Below are 8,750 nucleotides of genomic sequence, written 5' to 3'. Positions count from 1 at the left end.
GAATCCAGAGCCATTGCCTGTTCGGTTTGTAATTTTGGAAGGTTGATATTACTAAGAAACTGATCTATGTTACTGTCTGATGGATCATTTTGTGATGAATATAAGGTTTTATAGAAGTCCCTAAAAGCATTGTTGATTACATCGGGGTCATGGGTGACATTTCCTTTTGAGTCTTTAACGGAAGTGATTGTTGTTTTCTCTTTGTTTCTCTTTAGTTGGTTAGCTAGGAACCTTCCAGATTTATTGCCGTGCTCAAAGTTCTCCAAGCGAAGTCTTTGTATCAGAAACTGTGTTTGTTTATCAATAATTTTGTTTAATTCAAGTTTAGCTTTTCTTAGTTCATTCAGTATGTGTTCCTCTTTGGAGGTACTGTAGACAATTTCTAATGATTTAATCCTGAGTTCTAAATCTGATATCCTTGAACTTTCCCTCTTTTTCTTATTTGATGAAAAAGAGATTATTTTGCCTCTCATAACTGCTTTTCCGGCTTCCCAGAGAGTACAAGCTGACATTCCTGGCAGGTCATTATTTTCTAAATATACAGACCATTCCCTTTTGAAATAATTAATAAAATCAGGGTCTTTTAGTAATGATGTATTCAATCTCCAATTCCTAGCTGGTGGTGTAACTCTGTTATTCTTTATGTGATAGAAACTGGAGCGTGATCACTGATAGTGATGGGGTGGATTTTGGTGTCTGAAATATCCCTCATCAAGGAACTGCTAACTAAAAAATAATCTATTCTTGAATATCAGTGGTGTACCGGTGAGAAGAAGGTGTATTCTCTAAGAGTGGGGTGGTGGGAGCGCCAAGCATCACAAAGACCAAAATCTTTCGTATACTGTTTAACAATATTCGTGGACTGCCAGTTCCGCTGACTTCCTGAAGTACTGAGTCTGTCTACTCCTGAGTCTAATACCATGTTAAAGTCCCCTCCTATGATGAGTGTGTTATCTGAGTGATCAGAGAGTGAAGTGAAAAAGGAGTGAAAAAATGAGGGGTCATCCACATTTGGACCATATATATTTGCAATGCCTAAATTCATATTTTGAATAGATAAATTAACTATTAGAAATCTACCTTCTGGATTTATAACTGTGTTGTTTACGGTGAAATTTACTCTTCTATTTATCAGAATGGCTACACCTCTTTGTCTGGAGTTGTAACAGGCTGAGTACACATGAGGAAACTGTGCTGTGGTGAGAACATCAGTTACAGTCTTTGATAAATGAATCTCCTGTAATAAAACAATGTCCGCCTGTAAATCCTTCAATTTATTGGAGATTTTAATCTCTTCTCCCTGGACCCAGCTCCATGCACATTCCATGAGATATACCTCAGCGTGGACATGCTCAGACTAACGCAGTGAGTGCTGGATGCTTGCTAAAAGCATCCCGTGCACGTGTGTGTGCATATATGCTTCCATGAACATGCCATTGTTGGTGTTTCAGTTGTCAGTATGAGCTTGCTACAATATGTACTTGCGCTGTCGATGCTGTGTGGACCTTGATTATGTGCTCTGCTCAAAACTCTATGTGCGCCGTGCTTGTTAACATTATTTATTAAGGTGGAAACGCAGCGGGTTGGGGAAGAAAGACAGAATAGAAAAACAGTGCAAAAGAGTGGAAGTGTGAGATAGAAAAAACAAAAACAAAAAAACATACCCAAATGAACAAATATGAACTGCATATATCCTGTGCTGGTGAGGCTGGCAGTGAGCTATATATTTTGCCTTGATAGATAACTGTGAATTGGATAGATTATTTCAGTTAAGTTAACGAATACAGATCACCTGGAGTTTAGAAGAGCCAAGGAGTGGTTTCCTGGTTGCGGTAAAGCTGTCCATTGATGAATAATTTATACACCGCGATGACAGCTTGGGAGCCTCCTTCCATGAACTTTCTCCGGATGGGGAACAGAACCCTGCGTCTTTCCAGGATTTCTTTGGGAAACTGGTCGTTGACGCTGAAGTCCGTTCCTCTCAGCTCCCTGCCGCGGCCCCTCACCTGGACCTTCTGTTGGAAATGCTCGAACTTGGTCTCGGTCGGTGGGCATCAGGTCTCTTCCCTCCCAGGCGGTGGACTCGGTGAAAAGTAATGTTTTTCGCTACATCTCCTGGAAGTTTCAGCTGATTTTGGATGAAGTTTTTCACTGCGAGTTCAGGATCCTCATATGCCTGCTCCGGGATTCCAGAAAACACCAGATTGTCCCTCATACTACGAGCCTGGAGATCAATAATTGATTCTTTCATCCTCTTGTTCTCATCAGAGATCTGGCTCATTCCTTTGGTGAGTGATTTCACCGATCCTCTGAGGGCTGCGTTTTCTGCAACCAGCGTCTGCACCTGTTGCTGGCTGAACTCCAACGACTCCCGTAATGCCTGGAACTCTCTGTGTAGAATTTCTAACAGAGACATACGGGCGTCAAAGCTGGATAGTTTCTTATCTATTGATGTCAAAATGTCCGTAGAATCATTACCAGCTGGAGACGTCACTCCGGGTGACTCTTCATTACGACTTCTCTTTGAGGTTGAAGCCTTGCTGCTAGCAGATGGGGTTTGGTTAGTTTTCCCCATGACAATCCTGTAAAAACACTCGTCGATGAAATCTGTGAGGCTCTCCAGGCTTTCTTCACTGTACTCCAGTGTTTTGTTTTTGTTTCACCCAATAATATATTTATTTAAACAGTAGTTATTGCCGTAATTATAATCTTACTATATTGTTTGCTCTATTTGAGGCGCGCCTTGTTTGAATCTGCCGATAGTCTCACACTATCTCGCGACACTACAGCATCACTCTCTCTCTCACATCTCCCACTCTCTCTCATATCTCCTCACTCTCTCTCACATCAGCTGCTTTCTTCTTTACGTAAAAAATAAATAAACCTTGGATGCTAGCTGGACATATGAGGGACCCGGGTCATTGCCTTGCTTTTAGGAAGCTTAGAAATAAATGTACAGCAGAAATAAGAAAGGCCAAGTCTGATCATTATCTAAATTTGATTCCCAGAGCTTACTCAGATTTCACAAAAGTCTGTCCTACTGCTCCTGTTTTTAATTAGACTTCTATGCCTTTGCAGTCGCAGCTTTGTCACTCCTTTTAAGCTTATTGTATGTTCTAAATGTTGTTTTAATCGTGTCTTCAAAAGTTTTTTGTTTTTTCTGTCTCAGCTATTGTATATGAGATTATTTTCTCCATTTAACTCCAAGTTTAAATAAATTTTATTACTAGTGTGGCACTTTCTATGTCAAGGGGACAGTGGTGGTACTCTGTCCTGCATCATCTTTATTTCTGCTAATCCATGCTTCATACCATAAAATTGGGAATACTATAATAAGAGTAATGATTAATAATACACAGCTGGTTCCTCTTAACCCACAAAATCCTGGTAATCTGAATGGATGCCACGACCTTTGTCTTATTTTAGTCACACCCTATGTTCTCATGTTAGCCATTGTTTTCTTCACTGAGGTTGAGATGAACCCCCTCCTGTTGAGAGAATTCCCCTTTGTAGTCAGACTTTTGCCTCAGAAAACAGTGGTGGGTAACTAATCTTTCCCTACTTCTGAAGGTCGTGGTACAATGTGATAAGTGAATCCAAGAAGTCCTTCAGCTGCTGTGGGTGATGTAAGTAGTACCTGAAATGGACCTTCCCCCCTTGGGCTGGACCAGTTCTTTTTCTTTATCACTTTGATGATGATCCAGTCCCCGGGTTTTACTGTCTTCAGAGATTCTTTCACCGGTTCACCTGGAACAGACTAAACAGAAGAGATCTCTCTATTTGTTAATATTTGTATTCTGCTAAGGTTTCTTCTCTTTTTCTTTTTTTCTTCATCATGTCAGTTGATGACTGTGTTTTGACTGTAGGAGTACAAATGGTCTTCCATACCTTTACTCAAATGGAGTTCATCTTGTGCTAGTTGGAGGATGCATTTTTAGGATGGTAAACAGTAAACCCAATATTTCCCATTTCTTCCATGATTTTTTTCAGTCTTGACTTAATTATTCCATTGTCTCTCCACGAAACCTGCTGATTGTGGATGATATGCACAGTGGTTTCTAAGGTCTATTTTAAGTTATTTGCCATCAGTGAGATGACATTGTTTACAAAGTGTGTCAAATTATCACTGAAGATCTTTTCAGGAATTTCAAATCTAGAAATGATTTATTTTACCCATGCTTTTGCTACTGAGAGTGCACCTGCTTGTGCACATGGAAATATTTCAGTCCATTTGGTAAAAACCTCTGTTGTCACTCAGCAGAATCGTTTCCCTTAACATTAATTTAGTTCAATGAAATCTACACAATAATGAAATAATGAAATCCAAACAAATATGTTGAAAAAGATACACTGGCTTAGGGAATTATCTTCGTTTTGGTCTTAGATTGCCCTGTGGATTGTATTTTGCACATATTTGACCTGCTAGACAAAACTTTATTCATTTATTTATTCTAAAAAAATATTTTCAATAATTAGTAAAACCATATACTGTAAAAACCTTGTTCATTATTGCTTCCATCCCTCCTGTTGAGACATGACATGGTCCATGGCTCAATACTGCAGCATATTTAAACAAATTCTTTGGCAGTATGGTTTTCCTTCCGGTCATTCATACGAGTCTATTGTAGATGGCAATTAAATAACATCTAATAATGCTAAAATATTTGTAGTTTATACATTTAGCTGTGGGTGTCAACATACCTGTTTTTCCAATGCTGTGTTAACACATGTACAGTTGAGAAGGCATACTGACTGTCAGTGTAAACGTTAACAACCTTTTTGTTATTTCATTTACAAGCTTCAGTTAAAGCTACCAATTCGACTGCTTGAACAGAGTAATTTTTTGGTAGTGGTTCCATCCATTCATCATCTGCCGCTTATCCGGGGGTCGGGTCGCGGGGGCAATAGCTTGAGCAGAGAAACCCAGACGTCTCTGTCCCCGGCCACTTCCTCCAGCTCTTCCGGGGGGACCCCGAGGCGTTCCCAGGCCAGCCGAGAGACATAGTCTCTCCAGCGTGTCCTGGGTCTTCCCCGGGGTCTCCTCCCAGTGGGACGTGCCCGGAACACCTCCCCAGGGAGGCGCCCAGGAGGCATCCTAACCAGATGCCCGAGCCACCTCATCTGACTCCTCTCAATGCGGAGGAGCAGCGGTTCTACTCCGAGCCCCTCCCGGATGACTGAGCTTCTCACCCTATCTCTAAGGGAGAGCCCAGACACCCTGCGGAGGAAACCCATTTCGGCCGCTTGTATTCGCGATCTTGTTCTTTCGGTCACTACCCACAACTCGTGACCATAGGTGAGGATGGGAACGTAGATTGACCAGTAAGTAGAGAGCTTCGCCTTCTGGCTCAGCTCCCTCTTCACGACGACGGGTCGTGCAGAGCCCGCAACACTGCAGACGCCGCACCGATCCGCCCGTCAATCTCCCGCTCCATTCGTCCCTCACTCGTGAACAAGACCCCGAGATACTTGAACTCCTCCACTTGGGGAAGGATCTCATTCCCGACCCGGAGAAAGCATTCCACCCTTTTCCGGCTGAAAACCATAGTCTCGGATTTGGAGGTGCTGATTCTCATCCCAGCCGCTTCACACTCGGCTGCGAATCACTCCAGTGAGAGCTGAAGGTCACGGCCTGACGACGCTAACAGAACCACATCATCTGCAAAAAGCAGAGACCCGATTCTGAGGTCGCCAAATCGGACACCCTCAACGCCCTGGCTCCGCCTAGAAATTCTGTCCATAAAAGTTAGGAACAGAATCGGTGACAAAGGGCAGCCCTGACGGAGTCCAACTCTCACCGGAAACGTATCCGACTTACTGCCGGCAATGCGAAACAAACTCTGGCACTGGTCATACAGAGACCGAACGGCCCCTATCAAGGGGTCCGGCACTCCATATTCCCGGAGCACCCCCCACAGGACTCCACGAGGGACACGGTCGAACGCTTTCTCCAAGTCCACAAAACACATGTAGACTGGTTGGGCGAACTCCCATGCACCCTCCAGGATCCTGCCGAGGGTATAGAGCTGGTCCACTGTTCCACGGCCAGGACGAAAGCCACACTGCATCTCCTGAATCCGAGGCTCGATTATCCGACGGATCCTCCTCTCCAATACCCCCGAATAGACCTTACCAGGGAGGCTGAGGAGTGTGATACCCCTATAGTTGGAACACACCCTCCGGTCCCCCTTTTTAAAGAGGGGGACCACCACCCCAATCTGCCAGTCCAGAGGCACTGTCCCCGATGACCACGCGATGCTGCAGAGGCGTGTCAGCCAAGACAGCCCTACAACATCCAGAGCCTTGAGAAACTCAGGACGGACCTCATCCACCCCCGGGGCCTTGCCACCGAGGAGCTTTTTGACCACCTCGGCAACCTCAGCCCCAGAAATGGGAGGCCCCGTCTCCGAGCTCTCCGACTCTGCCTCTTCCGAGCACGTGTTGGTAGGATTGAGGAGTTCTTCGAAGTACTCCCCCCACCGACTCACAACATCCCTAGTTGAGGTCAGCAAAGCCCCGTCCCCACTGTAAACAGTGTTGACTGTGAGCCGCTCCCCCCCCCCGAGACGCCGGATGGTGGACCAGAATCTCTTCGAGGCCGTCCGGAAATCGTTCTCCATGGTCTCACCGAACTCCTCCCAGGCCCGAGTTTTTGCCTCAGCAACCGCCGAAGCCGCGGCCCGTCTGGCCTGTTGGTACCTATCAGCTGCTTCCAGTGTCCCACTGGCCAAAAAGGCCCGATAGGACTCCTTCTTCAGCTTGACGGCTTCCCTCACCACTGGTGTCCACCAGCAGGTTCGAGGGTTGCCGCCACGACAGGCACCGACCACCTTACGGCCACAACTCCGATCAGCTGCCTCGGCAATGGAGTCACGGAACATGGCCCATTCGGACTCAATGTCCCCCACCTCCCCCGGGATATGGTTGAAGCTCTGCCGGAGGTGGGAGTTAAAGCTCCTTCTGACGGGGGATTCTGACAAACGCTCCCAGCAGACCCTCACAATACGTTTGGGCCTGCCAGGACTGATCAGCATCCTCCCCCACCAGCGGAGCCAACTCACCACCTGGTGGTGATCAGTTGACAGCTCCGCCCCTCTCTTCACCCGAGTGTCCAGGACATACGGCCGCAAGTCCGATGATACAACCACAAAGTCGATCATCGAACTGCGGCCAAGGGTGTCCTGGTGCCAAGTGCACATATGGACACCCTTATGTCTGAACATGGTGTTCGTTATGGACAGTCCATGACCAGCACAGAAGTCCAACAACATAACACCACTCTGGTTCAGATCGGGGGGGCCATTCCTCCCAATCACACCCCTCCAGGTCTCACTGTCATTGCCCACGTGAGCATTGAAGTCCCCCAGCAGAACGAGGGAGTCTCCGGTAGGAGCATTCTCCAGTGCCTCCCCCAGAGACTCCAAAAAGGGTGGGTACTCTGAACTGCTGTTTGGCGCATAGGCACAAACAACAGTCAGGACTCGTCCCCCCACCCGAAGGCGGAGGGAGGCTACCCTCTCGTTCACTGGGGTAAACCCCAATGTACTGGCACACAGCCGGGGGGCAATAAGTATGCCCACACCTGCTCTGCGCCTCTCACCACGGGCAACTCCAGAGTGGAAGAGAGTCCAACCCCTCTCAAGAGGACTGGTTCCAGAGCCCAAGCCGTGCGTTGAGGTGAGTCCGATTATATCTAGCCGGAACCGCTCAGCCTCGCGCACCAGCTCCGGCTCCTTCCCCAACAGAGAGGTGACGTTCCACGTCCAAAGAGCTAGCTTCAGTAGCCGAGGATCAGACCGCCAAGGCCTCCGCCTTCGGCTGCAACCCAGCTCACATAGCACCCGACCCCCTTGGCCCCTCCCACGGGTGGTGAGCCCATCGGAAGGGGGACCCACATCATCATTTCGGGCTATGCCCGACCGAGCCCCATGGGCACAGGCCCGGCCACCAGGCGCCCGCTGCCGGGCCCCACCCCAAGGCCTGGCTCCGCGGGGAGGCCCCAGTGTCCCATATCCGGGCAAGGGATCACGAGGTCCAAATTTTTTGTTCATCATAAGGAGTCTTTTGAACTGTTCTTTGTCTGGTCCCTCATCTAGGATCTGTTTGCCTTGGGTGACCCTACCAGGGGCTTAAAGCCCCGGGCAACATAGCTCCCAGACTCATTGGGGCACGCAAACTCCCCCACCACGATAAGGTGACAGCTCAGGGGGGAGTAATTTTTTGGTAGTGGTTGTTTTAAGAAAACTTCAGTTTCTGTTACTACTGCAAATCCTGTAGCATTTGTGCCATCAGGGTTTTTTGCTTGACCTGTCGAATAAATATAGTTACATATCTACATTTTCATAACGCATATCAGTTAAGTCTGGCCTAGGTAAAATACTGATGGTTATTTCTGACATGCAATCATGAGGCTTTCCATCTGTGGGGTAGGTAGCAGTGTGGATGGATTAAGTGTAGCACATCTCTTGATAACAAGGTGTGGCTGTGAAAGAAGAACAGTTATGTAGGAGAGATGTCTGGTAAAGATATTTTGTTAAGTTACCATATCACAGCCACTGCATGAGGTACCTTAAGTGTTAATGGATGAAATAACACCATAATTGTTGATGCCTGCACTGCCAATGGCTTCTGGCCATTGATTCAAAAATACGATCTCGTCACTTTTTCCCCCTTTCAGTGGACACTGGCCCCTAATTACCGCAATTCAGCAGGGGGTCTTTCATTAGGAGTACTTCCGCTCTGACCCTGGA

This window comes from Leuresthes tenuis, unplaced genomic scaffold (genome assembly GCF_036924035.1).
Source record: "Leuresthes tenuis unplaced genomic scaffold, fLeuTen1.0.hap1 SCAF_14, whole genome shotgun sequence".
Taxonomy (NCBI): domain Eukaryota; kingdom Metazoa; phylum Chordata; class Actinopteri; order Atheriniformes; family Atherinopsidae; genus Leuresthes; species Leuresthes tenuis.
Note: the sequence above shows the minus strand (reverse complement) of the source record.